Source organism: Coregonus clupeaformis, chromosome 11, assembly GCF_020615455.1.
Source record: "Coregonus clupeaformis isolate EN_2021a chromosome 11, ASM2061545v1, whole genome shotgun sequence".
NCBI lineage: Eukaryota > Metazoa > Chordata > Actinopteri > Salmoniformes > Salmonidae > Coregonus > Coregonus clupeaformis.
In genome coordinates, this window is record NC_059202.1 from 34,907,052 (window position 1) to 34,926,123 (window position 19,072).

The window sequence follows — 19,072 nt, forward strand, 5'->3', positions numbered from 1 at the left end:
CACGGGGGCCCCTCAGGGGTGCGTGCTCAGTCCCCTCCTGTACTCTCTGTTCACCCATGACTGCATGGCCAGGCACGACTCCAACACCATCATTAAGTTTGCCGACGACACAACAGTGGTAGGCCTGATCACCGACAACGATGAGACAGCCTATAGGGAGGAGGTCAGAGATCTGGCCGTGTGGTGCCAGGACAACAACCTCTCCCTCAACGTGACCAAGACAAAGGAGATGATTGTGGACTACAGGAAAAAAAAGAGGACTGAGCACGCCCCCATTCTCATCGACGGGGCTGTAGTGGAACAGGTTGAGAGCTTCAAGTTCCTTGGTGTCCACATCACCAACGAACTATCATGGTCCAAACACACCAAGACAGTCGTGAAGAGGGCATGACAAAGCCTATTCCCCCTCAGGAGACTAAAAAGATTTGGCATGGGTCCTCAGATCCTCAAAAAAATTCTACAGCTGCACCATCGAGAGCATCCTGACTGGTTGCATCACCGCCTGGTATGGCAACTGCTTGGCCTCCGACCGCAAGGCACTACAGAGGGTAGTGCGTATGGCCCAGTACATCACTGGGGCAAAGCTTCCTGCCATCCAGGACCTCTATACCAGGCGGTGTCAGAGGAAGGCCCTCAAAATTGTCAAAGACTCCAGCCACCCTAGTCATAGACTGTTCTCTCTGCTACCGCACGGCAAGCGGTACCGGAGTGCCAAGTCTAGGTCCAAAAGACTTCTCAACAGCTTCTACCCCCAAGCCATAAGACTCCTGAACAGCTAATCATGGCTACCCAGACTATTTGCACTGCCCCCCACCCCATCCTTTTTACGCTGCTGCTACTCTGTTAAGTATTTATGCATAGTCACTTTAACTCTACCCACATGTACATATTACCTCAACTACCTCAACTAGCCGGTGCCCCCGCACATTGACTCTGCAACGGTACCCCCTGTATATATAGCCTCCCTACTGTCACTTTATTTTACTTCTGCTCTTTTTTCTCAACACTTTTTTTGTTGTTGTTTTATTCTTACTTTTTTTGTTTAAAATAAATGCACTGTTGGTTAAGGGCTGTAAGTAAGCATTTCACTGTAATGTCTGCACCTGTTGTATTCGGCGCATGTGACCAATAAAATTTGATTTGATTTGATTTGAGTTCACCGTTGTTGTGAACGCGGCATAAGTCGCATGCAGTAACGTAAATAGCGTGCCACTGTAGCAAGTATGGGTAACTCAGAGATATTTAGAAGACTCATCTTTATCATTAGAAAGCTGATTTGAGGACCTTATTACTGATGAATGTTTTTGTTTTTTATGACTGTGTTTTTCTTTCAGCTTGCATTTTGTATTTATATTTTTATGTGTGTATTTTCTGTCATTTATTTAATTCAAGGCTCATCTGTAAAATAGACCTTGGTCTCAGTATGACTCCCTAATAAAATAAAGGTTAAATTAAAATTACATATGTGCCATTATAGTGACTGTAACAGCATGGGCAGCACCATTGAGGCTACAACCCATAGGAATCCCCACCCAGTTGACTAGTTTGACTACTTTAAAATGGCGGAAGCATGGTGGAAGCCCTCAATGGCGCTTGCCATTGCTAAAACAGCCTTTTGGCCACTAGAGGCCTCTATCATTCTCTATGGCGTAACAGCATAATTGGAGTGGGTCTGAAAGTGGACGTAGCCACTAGATCAGGGTTCTTCAATTCCGGTCCTGGAGGGCCAAAACACTTCTGTTTTTTATTTCTACCTGGTAGTTAATTGCACTCACCTGGTGTCCCAGGTCTGAATTAGCCCCTGATTAGAAGGAGAGGATGAAAAACAGAGGTGTTTCGGCCCTCCAGGACCGGAATTGAAGAACCCTGCACTAGATGATCCAATATACACTATATATACAAAAGTATGTTGACACCTCTTCCAATTAGTGGATTCGGCTATTTCAGCCACACCCGTTGCTGACAGGTGTATAAAATTGAGGACACAGCCATGCAATCTCCATAGACAAACATTGGCAGTAGAATGGCCTTACTGAAGAGCTCAGTGACTTTCAATGTGGCACTGTCATTTTTTTATTTATTTTTATTTAACTAGGAAAGTCAGTTAAGAACAAATTCTTATTTACAATGACGGCCTACCAAAAGGCAAAAGGCCTCCTGCGGGGACGGGGGCTAGGATTGAAAATATAGTACAAAACACACATCATGACAAGAGAGACACCACAACACTACATAAAGAGAGACCTAAGACAACAACATAGCATGGCAGCAACACATGACAACACAGCATGGTAGCAACACCACAAGACAACAACATGGTAGCAACACAACATGGCAGCAGCACAACATGGTAGCAGCACAAAACATAGTACAAACATTATTGGAAACAGACAATAGCACAAAGGCAAGAAGGTAGAGACAACAATACATTAGGCAAAGCAGCCACAACTGTCAGTAAGAGTGTCCATGATTGAGTCTATGAAAGAAGAGATGGAGATAAAACTGTCCAGTTTGAGTGTTTTTTGCTGCTTGTTCCAGTCGCTAGCTGCAGCGAACTGAAAAGAGGAGCGACCCAGGGATGTGTGTGCTTTGGGGACCTTTAACAGAATGTGACTGGCAGAATGGGTGTTGTATGTGGAGGATGAGGGCTGCAGTAGTTATCTCAGATAAGGGGGAATGAGGCCTAAGAGGGTTTTATAAATAAGCATCAACCAGTTGGTCTTGCGACAGGTATACAGAGATGACCAGAGGAGTATAGAGTGCAGTGATGTGTCCTATAAGGAGCATTGGTGGCAAATCTGATGGCCGAATGGTAAAGAACATCTAGCCGCTTGAGAGCACCCTTACCTGCCGATCTATAAATTACATCACCGTAATCTAGCATGGGTAGGATGGTCATCTGAATCAGGGTTAGTTTGGCAGCTGGGGTGAAAGAGGAGCGATTATGATAGAGGAAACCAAGTCTAGATTTAACCTTAGCCTGCAGCTTTGATATGTGCTGAGAGAAGGACAGTGTACCGTCTAGCCATACGCCCAAGTACTTGTATGAGGTGACTACCTCAAGGCCTAAACCCTCAGAGGTAGCAATCACACCGGTGGGGAGATGGGCATTCTTCTTACCAAACCACATGACCTTTGTTTTGGATGTGTTCAGAACAAGGTTAAGGGCAGAGAAAGCTTGTTGGACACTAAGAAAGCTTTGTTGTAGAGCGTTTAACACAAAATCCGGGGAGGGGCCAGCTGAGTATAAGACTGTATCATCTGCATATAAATGGATGAGAGAGCTTCCTACTGCCTGAGCTATGTTGTTGATGTAAATTGAGAAGAGCGTGGGGCCTAGGATCGAGCCTTGGGGTACGCCCTTGGTGAAAGGCAGTGGCTGAGACAGCAGATGTTCTGACTTTATACACCGCACTCTTTGAGAGAGGTAGTTAGCAAACCAGGCCAAAGACCCCTCAGAGACACCAATACTCCAAGAATGGAGTTGTCTTCCGTATCAAAAGCTTTGGCCAAGTCAATAAATATAGCAGCACAACATTGCTTAGAATCAAGGGCAATGGTGACATCATTTAGGACTTTTAAGGTTGCGGTGACACATCCACAGTGACACATCCACAACCTGAGCGGAAACCATATTGCATACCAGAGAGAATACTATAGACATCAAGAAAGCACTTTCGATAAACAGGGCAAAATAGAAATAGGCCTATAACAGTTAGGATCAGCTTGATCTTCCCCTTTAAATAAAGGACACACCGTGGCTGCCTTCCAAGCAATGGGAACCTCCCCAGAGAGGAGAGACAGGTTAAAAAGGTCAGAGATAGGCTTGGCGATGATAGGGACGGAAAACTTAAAGAAGAAAGGATCTAAACCATCTGACCCAGATGGCTTTTTGGGGTCAAGTTTAAGCAGCTCCTTTAGCGACTCAGTGACTGCCTGCAGGGAGAAACTTTGTAGCGGGGCAGGGGAAAAAGAGGGAGGAGTATCGGGGCTAGTCGCATTAGAAGGGGTGGGAGATGAGGAAATGTTGGACAGGCAATGAGGCATGGCTGAGTCAAATAGGAATCCTGACTTAATGAAGTGGTGATTAAAGAGCTCAGCCATGTGCTCCTTGTCAGTAACAACCACATCATCAACATTAAGGGACATGGGCAGCTGCGAGAAGGAGGGTTTATTCTCCAGGTCTTTAACCGTTTTCCAGAACTTCTTGGAGTTAGACCCATAGAGAGAGAACTGATCCTTAAAGTAACTAACTTTGACCTTCCGGATAGCCTGAGTGCACTTATTTCTCATTTGCCTGAACGAGAGCCAGTCAGTCTGAGTATGCATGTGCCGAGCCTTTCGCCAAATGGAATTCTTAAGGTGGAGTAACTCTGCCAGATTACAGTCGAACCAGGGGCTGAACCTGTTTTTAATTTTAATTTTCTTTATGGGGGCATGTTTGTTAACAATACCACTGAAAATATTGTTTTTAAAGGTCCAAGCATCTTCGACAGAGGGGCTCAAGCTGATTCTATACCAATTTACAGAGGCCAAGACATGAAGGAAGGCTTGCTCATTAAAGTTTTTTTGCAAGCGTCTATGACAAATCAGGACAGGTCGTTTCTCTGAGCAGCCATTACGAACACAGGCTGTAAAACAGTGATCACTAAGGTCATTACAGAAAACACCAGACTGATACCTATCAGGATTATTTGTGAGGATAACATCAAGGAGAGTAGCCTTTTCTCTGTGTTTGGAGTCATACCTTGTGGGATTGGTAATAATCTGAGAAAGATTTAGGGAGTCACATTGCTTTAGGACTTGGTCAGGTGGTTTAAGCATGTCCCAGTTTAGTTCACCTAGCAGGACAAATTCAGACTTAGTGTAAGGGTCCAGGAGAGAGCTAAGGGCAGGTAGGGTACAGGCCGGTGGTGCTGATGGAGGACGATAACACCCAGCAACAGTCAACAAAGAGCTATTTGAAAGTTTAATGCTTAAAACCAGCAAATCAAATTGTTTGGGGACAGACTTGGTGGAGACAACTGAGCACTGAAGGTGTTCCTTGGTAAAGATTGCCACTCCGCCACCTTCGGAAGATCTGTCTTGCCGAATAAGGTTATAACCAGAAAGATGAACATCAGTGAAACAGATATCAGAGCACAAGTCAGAATTGGGGCTAGCAACAGTAGATGGGCCAGGGTGTACATGCAGATTTCCAGATATCATCAGCAGTAATACAATCAGTGTTGTTTTTTTATGACATTTGAATGTGCATCAGATGGCAACAAGATCGTATTGTACAGCAATTTCATCAGGTAACATGAATACAAAGCCGACGAGAGAGGGTTAGAATAGGATGGGAGGCCAAGAGTCCGTGTAACCAATAGAGTCAGAGTCCCGAGTGTGGGAACAAACAGTCTGTCCCACAGTTGGGTAACAAGCAAGTTCATAGTCAACAAAGGAGTCATGAGGCAAGTAGCATAAAGCACAATAAAAAATATAACGACTTGGGGCCAGCCATTGTAAATTCAAAGAGTCACTCGCCCCAACAAAATAACTTGGGAGAGTAGCTCTCTATGAGTCCAGTAGGCTATAAAAGTATGAGATAAAATAAATAAATAAATAGTAGGCCTATACTAGTTAATTAAAGTGTTTCTGAGTGAGCTCACATAATAAGCTTCACAAGTTAATTAGCCTACCTAAACTTCCGATCAGTCCAAAGTCTGCGGTGTGTGTGTAAGTGCGTGTGTGCTGGAGATAGGATGCCACCATTCCAACAAGCCAGTTCGTCAAATTTCTGCCCTGCTAGAGCTGCCCCGGTCAACTGTAAGTGCTTTTATTGTGACGTGGAAACGTCTAGGAGCAACAACGGCTCAGCCGCGAAGTGGTAGGCCACACAAACTCACAGAACGGGACAGCCGAGTGCTGAAGCTGAAGCGCGTAAAAATCGTCTGTCCTCGGTTGCAACACTCACTACCGAGTTCCAAACTGCCTCTGGAAGCAACATCAGCACAATAACTGTTCGTCGGGAGCTTCATGAAATGGGTTTCCATGGCCGAGCAGCAGCACACAAGCCTAAGATCACTATGCGCAATGCCAAGCGTCGGCTGGAGTGGTGTAAAGCTCGCCGCCATTGGACTCTGTAGCAGTGGAAACGCGTTCTCTGTAGTGATGAATCAAGCTTCACCATCTGGCAGTCTGACGGACAAATCTGGGTTTGGCGGATGCCAGGCCCCTTAGTTTCAGTGAAGGGAAATCTTAACCCTACAGCAAACAATGACATTCTTGACGATTCTGTGCTTCCAACTTTGTGGTAACAGTTTGGGGAAGGACCTTTCCTCTTTCAGCTTGACTATGCCCCTGTGCACAAAGCGAGGTCCATACAGAAATGGTGTGGAAGAACTTCACTGGCCTACACAGAGCCCTGACCTCAAGCACATCGAACACCTTTGGGATGAATTGGAACGCTGCGAGCCAGGCCTAACCACCCAACATCAGTGCCCAATCTCACAAATGCTCTTGTGGCTGAATGGAAGCAAGTTCCGCAACAATGTTCCAACATCTAGTGTAAAGCCTTCCCAGAAGACGGGAAGCTGTTATAGCAGCAAAGGGGGGACCAACTCCATATTAATTCCCATGACTTTGGAATTAGATGTTCAAGTCTATCTTGATTCAACAAGAAGGTGTCCACATACTTTTGGTCATGTAGTGTATCAGAGAGGAAGAGGAAGAGAGACCAAACTCGACGGAGAATCTGTCTCCCTCCAGCAGGTGGCATTTTTTTGTTGTTTCACCCACCAAGCAAGGAGTTTTTGTATGGAGGTTGTGGGTAATTTTTGGTTAACTACTCTATCTCACTTAGGGGCAGACAACATAAAAACCAACTATATGAATTATGCATGTTGTAGAATGAAATGCCTATATGCCTTATATGCTTATGGATTAAGAACCAATTAAAGGGTTAAAACAGAGCAGATACATTTCTTTAGTGCAAATGCTGTGCTTCTGATAAGAATGGTTCCCTCTAATTCCCCACAGCTGGTCTGGGTATGTCAATGACATGTGATGGAGATACAACTTCTCGTTGTGGCTGTGTGGAGATAGGAGTAACAATGGAACTAGTGTTATCACTTGTTTGTGCTTATGACCTGACACACATAGTCACATGCACATAGTCACAAGGAAAAACCATAGTGGCTGTTGGTAAAGGATGGCTGTTGGTAAAGGCTTAAATGTATGTGGTTGAGAATGGGTTACGGACGACATGTTTAAACCATGTTTAAGTATTAATTGATATGTTTTATAATGTGTTATGAAATGATAAAGGTAAAACAGAATGAACATGATTGATACTTTGTACTCCAGATGCATGCCTGGATAGTGAATATAGTAATATAGTGTAATTGTTCTTTAACGTACGTATGTATATCATTTTTTGAGTCACGCCACTAATAAGAGACAGAAGCCCCACTTAGATAAACGTACGTAACCTCGTGAGTAACCAACATGTGATACTGAAATATGTTATTCATTCACATAGAGAGGAGTAACTATGTATGTTGTATAAGCTTGACTATGCATTTGTGTCTGTATAAAAGGAGAGCTCCGAGTCATGGCAAGCAGCTACTCCATGGACCAGCTCGGCTTTCGTTGCTTCGTGTAATAAAAGTCTATCTTGATTCAACAAAAACTCTGGAAGAACTTTTGATTGTTAACAAGTATAGTGAAAATTATCCACGACAAGGTCAATGAGAGAGTGTCGAATTTGGTCAACAAAAATATGTATGGCTTATTTGCTACGTGAGGTTTATTTGATAGAATATACATTTTGTAATGCTTATATTGTTAGGAGTGTTCTGATATAAGTAGGACACGTGACATCCCGGCAACTTTGAGAAAAAACACTTTATATCGGAGTTGTCTTCGAGATGGCTATGGATATTCATGGTATGAGGCTAGTAGCAAAGCATCTCTCTCCACTGAATACAGGCGGTTGACATCAACAACCCTCATCAACACTCTCTCATTGGCCTCATTCAAAAACTCCTCGCTTGGTGAGTGAAAAAACGCCACCTGCTGGAGAAGACAGATTTTGGGCCCAGTTATCCATCTCGCTTCGCCTCTTCCTCTCTGGCGAAGCAAAATAAGTGGGTGGATCAACAGCGATGACTAAGTAGGTGGCCTAGATACCATGGTTAATGATGGGGAAGTTACCTGCTTCAGGGGGGAATAACACAGTTTATGAAACTGTCCTTGACATAACAACTCTGTCTTCAATGAATCATTTTGGGAAATATATTTGGGGTTGTCTTGTCTCAATTAGTTTTATACTTACCCTCCAAACTTCATCCTGAGAATCTATGAAGATGAGCATTACAGTCTTCAATAGTTTCAGACAGTGTCTGCTGGACTGGTCTTATCATCTAGGAATGTAGACCTACAGTGGGGGAAAAAAGTATTTAGTCAGCCACCAATTGTGCAAGTTCTCCCACTTAAAAAGATGAGAGAGGCCTGTAATTTTCATCATAGGTACACGTCAACTATGACAGACAAAATGAGAAAAAAAAATCCAGAAAATCACATTGTAGGATTTTTTATGAATTTATTTGCAAATTATGGTGGAAAATAAGTATTTGGTCAATAACAAAAGTTTCTCAATACTTTGTTATATACCCTTTGTTGGCAATGACACAGGTCAAACATTTTCTGTAAGTCTTCACAAGGTCTTCACACACTGTTGCTGGTATTTTGGCCCATTCCTCCATGCAGATCTCCTCTAGAGCAGTGATGTTTTGGGGCTGTCGCTGGGCAACACAGACTTTCAACTCCCTCCAAAGATTTTCTATGGGGTTGAGATCTGGAGACTGGCTAGGCCACTCCAGGACCTTGAAATGCTTCTTACGAAGCCACTCCTTCGTTGCCCGGGCAGTGTGTTTGGGATCATTGTCATGCTGAACCCAGCCACGTTTCATCTTCAATGCCCTTGCTGATGGAAGGAGGTTTTCACTCAAAATCTCATGATACATGGCCCCATTCATTCTTTCCTTTACACAGATCAGTCGTCCTGGTCCCTTTGCAGAAAAACAGCCCCAAAGCATGATGTTTCCACCCCCATGCTTCACAGTAGGTATGGTGTTCTTTGGATGCAACTCAGCATTCTTTTCCTCCAAACACGACGAGTTGAGTTTTTACCAAAAAGTTCTATTTTGGTTTCATCTGACCATATGACATTCTCCCAATCCTCTTCTGGATCATCCAAATGCACTCTAGCAAACTTCAGACGGGCCTGGACATGTACTGGCTTAAGCAGGGGGGACACGTCTGGCACTGCAGGATTTGAGTCCCTGACGGCGTAGTGTGTTACTGATGGTAGGCTTTGTTACTTTGGTCCCAGCTCTCTGCAGGTCATTCACTAGGTCCCCCCGTGTGGTTCTGGGATTTTTGCTCACCGTTCTTGTGATCATTTTGACCCCACGGGGTGAGATCTTGCGTGGAGCCCCAGATCGAGGGAGATTATCAGTGGTCTTGTATGTCTTCCATTTCCTAATAATTGCTCCCACAGTTGATTTCTTCAAACCAAGCTGCTTACCTATTGCAGATTCAGTCTTCCCAGACTGGTGCAGGTCTACAATTTTGTTTCTGGTGTCCTTTGACAGCTCTTTGGTCTTGGCCATAATGGAGTTTGGAGTGTGACTGTTTGAGGTTGTGGACAGGTGTCTTTTATACTGATAACAAGTTCAAACAGGTGCCATTAATACAGGTAACGAGTGGAGGACAGAGGAGCCTATTAAAGAAGAAGTTACAGGTCTGTGAGAGACAGAAATCTTGCTTGTTTGTAGGTGACCAAATACTTATTTTCCACCATAATTTGCAAATAAATTCATAAAAAATCCTACAATGTGATTTTCTGGATTTTTTTTTCTCAATTTGTCTGTCATAGTTGACGTGTACCTATGATGGAAATTACAGGCCTCTCTCATCTTTTTAAGTGGGAGAACTTGCACAATTGTTGGCTGACTAAATACTTTTTTCCCCACTGTATCTGGTTTATCTAGTCTGTGTCTAAACATTTGCTTGATATTGTTGAGTGGAGATGAAGAACAATCCTTGGGAGTGGGGACACAACACAAGTCTGACCATCTGCATTGTCTAAAGAATCCCTCTGTCTGAACACCCGTTACGTTTAATCAATTATTATATGGATTACATTTACAATAGATTATCATGATGACTATGCTCTTCACACCCTGCCCACACACTCCACCTTCACTGGCTGATTCTCATGAAACCAATTGAAACTATGTCTGTGATGATTCAGCTATATAGCCTGAATTCACTATCATATTAAGGCTCATTATGCTTGGTTTCTGGCTTTTTAACTCGTTTTGGCCTTAAATCTTATTTTTGTGTTTTTTAAATAAAATGTTTACTCAAAATCTCATTACCATAATACGTCCAGTCAATTTGTAGGACTTTACATACATTTAATTTATAAAAAAAATAACTAACATATTTAATTAAAACCAATGAAATATTGTTTAAAGTAGTACATATTCAAAGACAAGTTATAATTTCTGGGTATTCACATTACAAAGTAGCCATATTTTAAACAAAAACTGTTGTTTCTCATTACCGTAGCATTTCTTCAAGTTCCTATACAAAAAATTCCACCCATACTGCATTACTAAGAAGAGAAGATCAAATATGGCTAGAAGGTAAGCTAGTCTTTTCTCTTTTATTATGTTTAAATTTGATAATTGTCCTCGTACACCCAATTTACCCATTTTAGATTATCATTACCTACCTTAACTGTGTAGTACTTGATGTTCGAGCAAAATTATTTATTAAAATATATACAGTATAATAGATTAGAAAGAGAATGAATGGATGTCTTTTTTTTTTTTTTGCTGAGTCATAATGGCTTCTGCCATTGTTTGCTACATTTTCTAAGGGCTTCTTATTACCATAATGCTAATTTCTCATTACCATGTCATATGGTAATTAGAAGTTCAGTTACGGTAATGATAAAAACTGTTTCTGATGCATGTACAATGTAACACCATCACGCTATGTGTGCAACAGATACACCGCTAACCAAACAACAGTGATAGGTGCATGCACACTTGAATTAAAGGGTAACTACAGTGAGGGAAAAAAGTATTTGATCCCCTGCTGATTTTGTACATTTGCCCACTGACAAAGAAATGATCAGTCTATAATTTTAATGGTAGGTTTATTTGAACATTGAGAGACAGAATAACAACAACAAAATCCAGAAAAACGCATGTCAAAAATGTTATAAATCGATTTGCATTTTAATGAGGGAAATAAGTATTTGACCCCCTCTCAATCAGAAAGATTTCTGGTTCCCAGGTGTCTTCTATACAAGTAACGAGCTGAGATTAGGAGCACACTCTTAAAGGGAGTGTTCCTAATCTCAGTTTGTTACCTGTATAAAAGACACCTGTCCACAGAAGCAATCAATCAGATTCCAAACTCTCCACCATGGCCAAGACCAAAGAGCTCTCCAAGGATGTCAGGGACAAGATTGTAGACCTACACAAGGCTGGAATGGGCTACAAGACCATCGCCAAGCAGCTTGGTGAGAAGGTGACAACAGTTGGTGCGATTATTCGCAAATGGAAGAAACACAAAATAACTGTCAATCTCCCTCGGCCTGGGGCTCCATGCGAGATCTCACCTCGTGGAGTTGCAATGATCATGAAAACGGTGAGGAATCAGCCCAGAACTACACGGGAGGATCTTGTCAATGATCTCAAGGCAGCTGGGACCATAGTCACCAAGAAAACAATTGGTAACACACTACGCCGTGAAGGACTGAAATCCTGCAGCGCCCGCAAGGTCCCCCTGCTCAAGAAAGCACATATACATGCCCATCTGAAGTTTGCCAATGAACATCTGAATGATTCATAGGAGAACTGGGTGAAAGTGTTGTGGTCAGATGAGACCAAAATGGAGCTCTTTGGCATCAACTCAACTCGCCGTGTTTGGAGGAGGAGGAATGCTGCCTATGACCCCAAGAACACCATCCCCACCGTCAAACATGGAGGTGGAAACATTATGCTTTGGGCGTGTTTTTCTGCTTAGGGGACAGGACAACTTCACCGCATCAAAGGGACGATGGACGGGGCCATGTACCGTCAAATCATGGGTGAGAACCTCCTTCCCTCAGCCAGAGCATTGAAAATGGGTTGGGGATGGGTATTCCAGCATGACAATGACCCAAAACACACGACCAAGGCAACAAAGGAGTGGCTCAAGAAGAAGCACATTAAGGTCCTGGAGTGGCCTAGCCAGTCTCCAGACCTTAATCCCATAGAAAATCTGTGGAGGGAGCTGAAGGTTTGAGTTGCCAAACGTCAGCCTCGAAACCTTAATGACTTGGAGAAGATCTGCAAGTGGGACAAAATTCCTCCTGAGATGTGTGCAAACCTGGTGGCCAACTACAAGAAACGTCTGACCTCTGTGATTGCAAACAAGGGTTTGCCACCAAGTACTAAGTCATGTTTTGCAGAGGGGTCAAATACTTATTTCCCTCATTAAAATGCAAATCAATTTATAACATTTTTGACATGCGTTTTTCTGGATTTTTGTTGTTGTTATTCTGTCTCTCACTGTTCAAATAAACCTACCATTAAAATTATAGACTGATCATTTCTTTGTCAGTGGGCAAACGTACAAAATCAGCAGGGGATCAAATACTTTTTTCCCTCACTGTACACTCAAATATATTTTGTACTTTCTTAGATTTTACCTAGACCTAAAAAAAATCATCTCCTGATGTGGTTTAAGCATTGTTAGCACATCCAGTTTTGGTGTTTTTCTATTAGAAAAGTGTAATTTTGAGAGCGAAAACTTACAAATAAAATCTGAACAATTACCACCCCTCCGCCATTCCACAACCCTTTTACGTCCCACCACTGAAAAAATATATATATCTAGGGGAAACATTGAGTTAACATTTATAATTTAGAGGCTTATTAAAGGCACATTACACTTAGAAATCAAAAGTTTGACATTTTCAGAACTCAAAAGTGGTCTTCTGTCAACAAATGTCCCCATCCTAGACCATCTGTTTTGTAGATCCAGCTGTATGCTTACAATCCAAAATTAATGGAAAAGATTAGCACCAAATAATTTCAATTATTTTACACTAAAGACTAAACTTCTTGGTAGCAAACTGTCATGGTCAAAGCATATTGATTATATTGTTGTATAGATGGGGAGAGGTTTGTATGTGATAAAGAGATGCTCTGCTTTTTTAACATCACATGCAACCAAACCAAGTCCTGCAAGCTCTGGTTTTGTCGCATCTTGACTATTGCCCAGTTGTGTGGTCAGGTGCAGCAAAAAAGGACCTAGAAAAGCTGCAACTGGCCCAGTACTGTATAGACTCTATACTCTAACGTGGAAATGCTTATATCGGGGATATCCACTTACATTGGTTTTGTGCTATAAATGCTAAACAAAACCAAAGCATTGATTGCTGTCTTACCTTGTCTATCGACTGCTTACAGGGTAAGGAAATCAATGTACCAATGTAATTTAGTAATTTGGGTGAACTATCCCCATAAGACTACTTTTGAGGTATGAATACATCTGACAAACTTAAAATGTTTGCGTGTAATGCCCATTTAGGGGTTGTAACAATGCAGTAGTCTAATAAACAGAACAATCTGATTAATCTAAACTTGTTGTTATTAAGATTGGCAGATAAGGAAAGAATCTAGGGTGGAGAAGCATAGTGAGAAACTGTACAGAAATCCAGAGCTGCTTGAGGAGTACAGAGGAAAGGAAAGAGCGGTATATAGAAAGGTTTTGGTTTGGTAATAATGCACATGACATTGCTTTTACACCTGTGTGTAAACCAAAAAATCATAGGTAAGACTGCTTTTCATTGGTAGAAAAGTTAGGAGCACCACATACAATTTAGAAGCACCAGAAAAATAGATTTTCTAATTGATTGCGATATAGCCTACATTGGGCCTACAGTGCCTTCAGAAAGTATTAATGCCCCCTTGATGTAATCCTCATTTTGTTGTTACAGCCTGAATTCAAAATGGATTAAATATATGTTTTTTTCACCCATCTACACACAATACCTCATAATGACAAAGTGAAAACATGTTTTTAGAAATTTGGGGAAATGAAATACAGAAATATCAAAGTATTCACACCCCTCAATACTTTGTAGAAGCACCTTTGGCAGCGATTACAGCTGTGAGTCTTTCTGGTTGATTGTGCAACATTTGCCCAGTATTCTTTTCAAAATACTTTAGGCTCTGTCAAATTGGTAGTTGATCATTGCTAGACAACAGGTCTTGCCATAGATTTTCAAGCTGATTTAAGAATACTGTTACTCGGCCACTCAGGAACATTCACTGTCTTCTTGGTAAGCATCTCCAGTGTAGATTTGACCTTGTGTCTTAGGTTATTGTCCTGCTGAAAGGTGAATTATTCTCCCAGTGTCTGATGGAAAGCAGACTGAACCAGGTTTTCCTCTAGGATTTTGCCTGTGCTTAGCTCCATTCAGTTAATTTTTTTATCCTGAAAAACTCCCCAGTCCTTAACGATTACAAGCATACCCATAACATGATGCAGCCACCACTATACTTGAAAATATGGAGAGCGGTACTCAGTAATGTGTTGTATTGGATTTTCTCCAAACATAACACTTTGTATTCAGGACAAAAAGTTAACGGCTTTGCCACATTTTTTGCAGTATTACTTTACTGCCTTGTGGCAAACAGGATGCATGTTTTGGAATATTTTTATTCTGTACAAGCTTCCTTCTTTTCACTCTGTCAATTAGGTTAGTATTGTGGAGTAACTACAATGTTGTTGATCCATCCTCCGTTTTCTCCTTTCACAGCCACTAAACTCTGTAACTGTTTTAAAGTCACCATTGGCCTCATGGTGAAATCCCTGAGTGGTTTCCTTCCTCTCCGGCAACTGAGTTAGGAAAGACGCCTGTATCTTTGTAGTGACTGGGTGTATTGGTACACCATCCAAAGTGTGATTAATAACTTCACCATACTCAAAGGGATATTGAATGTCTACTTTTTTTAACCCATCTACCAATAGGTGCCCTACTTTGCGAGGCATTGGAAAACCTCCCAGGTCTTTGTGGTTGAATCTGTGTTTGAAATTCACTGCTCGACTGAGGGACCTTACAGATAATTGTATGTGTGGGGTACAGAGATGAAGTAGTCATTCAAAAATCATGTTAAACACTATTATTGCACACAGAGTGAGTCCATGCAACATATTACAGTGGGGAGAACAAGTATTTGATACACTGCCGATTTTGCAGGTTTTCCTACTTACAAAGCATGTAGAGGTCTGTAATTTTTATCATAGGGACACTTCAACTGTGAGAGACGGAATCTAAAACAAAAATCCAGAAAATCACATTGTATGATTTTTAAGTAATTAATTTGCTTTTTATTGCATGACATAAGTATTTGATCACCTACCAACCAGTAAGAATTCCGGCTCTCACAGACCTGTTAGTTTTTCTTTAAGAAGCCCTCCTGTTCTCCACTCATTCCCTGTATTAACTGCACCTGTTTGAACTCGTTACCTGTATAAAAGACACCTGTCCACACACTCAATCAAACAGACTCCAACCTCTCCACAATGGCCAAGACCAGAGCGCTGCGTAAGGACATCAGGGTTAAAATTGTAGACCTGCACAAGGCTTGGATGGGCTACAGGACAATAGGCAAGCAGCTTGGTGAGAAGGCAACAACTATTGGCGCAATTATTAGAAAATGGAAGAAGTTCAAGATGACGGTCAATCACCCTCGGTCTGGGGCTCCATGCAAGTTCTCACCTCATGGGGCATCAATGATCATGAGGAAGGTGAGGGATCAGCCCAGAACTACACGGCAGGACCTGGTCAATGACCTGAAGAGAGCTGGGACCACAGTCTCAAAGAAAACCATTAGTAACACACTACGCCGTCATGGATTAAAATCCTGCAGCGCACGCAAGGTCCCCCTGCTCAAGCCAGCGCATGTCCAGGCCCGTCTGAAGTTTGCCAATGACCATCTGGATGATCCAGAGGAGGAATGGGAGAAGGTCATGTGGTCTGATGAGACAAAAATATAGCTTTTTGGTCTAAACTCCACTCGCCGTGTTTGGAGGAAGAAGAAGGATGAGTACAACCCCAAGAACACCATCCCAACCGTGAAGCATGGAGGTGGAAAAATCATTATTTGGGGATGCTTTTCTGCAAAGGGGACAGGACGACTGCACCGTATTGAGGGGAGGATGGAAGGGGCCATGTATCGCAAGATCTTGGCCAACAACCTCCTTCCCTCAATAAGAGCATTGAAGATGGGTCGTGGCTGGGTCTTCCAGCATGACAACGACCCGAAACACACAGCCAGGGCAACTAAGGAGAAGCTCCGTAAGAAGCATCTCAAGGTCCTGGAGTGGCCTAGCCAGTCTCCAGACCTGACCCCAATAGAAAATCTTTGGAGGGAGCTGAAAGTCCGTATTGCCCAGCGACAGCCCCGAAACCTGAAGGATCTGGAGAAGGTCTGTATGGAGGAGTGGGCCAAAATCCCTGCTGCAGTGTGTGCAAACCTGGTCAAGACCTACAGGAAACGTATGATCTCTGTAATTGCAAACAAAGGTTTCTGTACCAAATATTAAGTTCTGCTTTTCTGATGTATCAAATACTTATGTCATGCAATAAAAAGCAAATGAATTACTTAAAAATCATACAATGTGATTTTTTGGATTTTTGTTTTAGATTCCATCTCTCACAGTTGAAGTGTACCTATGATAAAAATTACAGACCTCTACATGCTTTGTAAGTAGGAAAACCTGCAAAATCGGCAGTGTATCAAATACTTGTTCTCCCCACTGTATGTGATTTGTTAAGCACATTTTTACTCCTGAACTTATTTAGGCTTGCCATGGCAAAGGGGTTGAATACTTATTGACTCAAGACATATCAGCTTTTCTTTTGTAATTATTTTGTAAAAATATCAGAAAACATAATTCCACTTTGACATTATGGGGTATTGTGTGTAGGCCATGATAAAAAAAATCTCCGGTTGTAACACAACAAAATGTGGAAAATGTCAAAGGGTGTGAATACTTTCTGAAGGCACTGTACTCTCCTTAAGAAGATATACATTTTCCTTTCTTTCTGTGCCACAAAATGTTTGCACCTTTATTGTGGTAATGGTAATGGCTGGAGCGGAATCAGTGAAATGGTATCCAATACATCAAACAAATCACATTTTATTTGTCACATGCATCGAATACAATAGGTGTAGACCTTACAGTGAAATGCGTACTTACAAGCCCTTAACCAACAATGCAGACTCTTGGTTCTCTCAACCAGCTTCACCTGGAATGCTTTTCCAACAGTCTTGAAGGAGTTCCCACATATGCTGAGCAATTGTTGGCTGCTTTTCCTTCACTCTGCTGTCCGACTCATCCCAAACCATATCAATTGGGATCAGGTCGGGGATTGTGGAGGTCAGGTCATCTGATGCAGCATTCCATCACTCTCCTTCTTGGTAACATAGCCCTTACACAGCCTGGAGGTGTGTTGGGTCATTGTCCTGTTGAAAAACAAATGTTAGTCCCACTAAGCCCAAACCAGATGGGATGGCGTATCACTGCAGAATGCTGTGGTAGCCATACTGGTTAAGTGTGCCTTGAATTCTACATAAATATCAGACAGTGTCACCAGCACAGGACCCCCACACCATAACACCTCCTCCATGCTTTACGGTGGGAACTACACATGTGGAGATCATTCATTCACCCACACGCGACTCACAAAGCCACGGCGGTTGGAAACAAAAATCTCCAATTTGGACTCCAGAACAAAGGACACATTTCCACCGGTCTAATGTCCATTGCTCGTGTTTCTTGGCGCAAGCAAGTCTCTTCTTCTTATTGGTGTCCTTTAGTAGTGGTTTCTTTGCAGCAATTTGACCATGAAGGCTGATTCACACAGTCTCCTCTGAACAGTTGATATTGAGATGTGTCTGTTACTTGAACTCTGTGAAGCATTTATTTGGGCTGCAATTTCTGAGGCTGGTATCTTTAATGAATTTATCCTCTGCAGTAGAGGTAACTATGGGTCTTCCATTCCTGTGGCGGTCCTCATGAGAGACAGTTTCATCATAGCGCTTGATGGTTCTTGCGACTGCACTTGAAGAAACTTTCAAAGTTCTTGAAATGTTCCGTAATGACTGACCTTCATGGCTTAAAGTAATGATGGACTGTTGTTTCTCTTTGCCTATCTGAGCTGTTCTTGCCATAATATGGACTTGGTCTTTTACCAAATAGGGCTATCTTCTGTATAAATTGTAAAAATAAAGAAAAACCCTTGAATGAGTAGGTGTGTCCAAACTTTTTACTGGTAGTGTATATGTAGGTAGAGTTAAAGAGACTATGCATAGATAATAAACAGAGAGTAGCAGCAGCGTAAAATAGGCCGGGTAGCCATTTGATTAGCTGTTAAGGAGTCTTATGGCTTGGGGGTAGAAGCTGTTAAGAACCCTTTTGGACCTAGACTTTAGGGCCTTCCTCTGACACCGCCTGGTATAGAGGTCCTGGATGGCAGGAAGCTTATGTACTGTGATGTACTTGGCCATACGCGCTACCCTCTGTAGTGCCTTGCGGTCGGAGGAATGGGGGCGTGCTCGGTCCTCCTTTTCCTGTATTCCACAATCATCTCCTTTTTCTTGACCACGTTGAGGGAGAGGTTGTTATCCTGGCACCACACGGCCAGGTCTCTGACCTCCTCCCTATAGGCTGTCTCATCGTTGTCGGTGATCAGGCCTACCACTGTTGTGTCATCTGCAAACTTAATTATGATGTTGGAGTCGTATCTGGCCATGCAGTCATGGGTGAACAGGGTGTACAGGAGGGGACTAAGCATGCACCCCTGAGGGGCCCTTGTGTTGAGGATCAGCATGGCAGATGTGTTGTTACCTACCCTTACCACCTGGGGGCGGCCAGTCAGGAAGTCCAGGATCCAGTTGCAGAGGGAGGTGTTTAGTCCCAGGGTCCTTTGCTTAGTGATGAGCTTTGA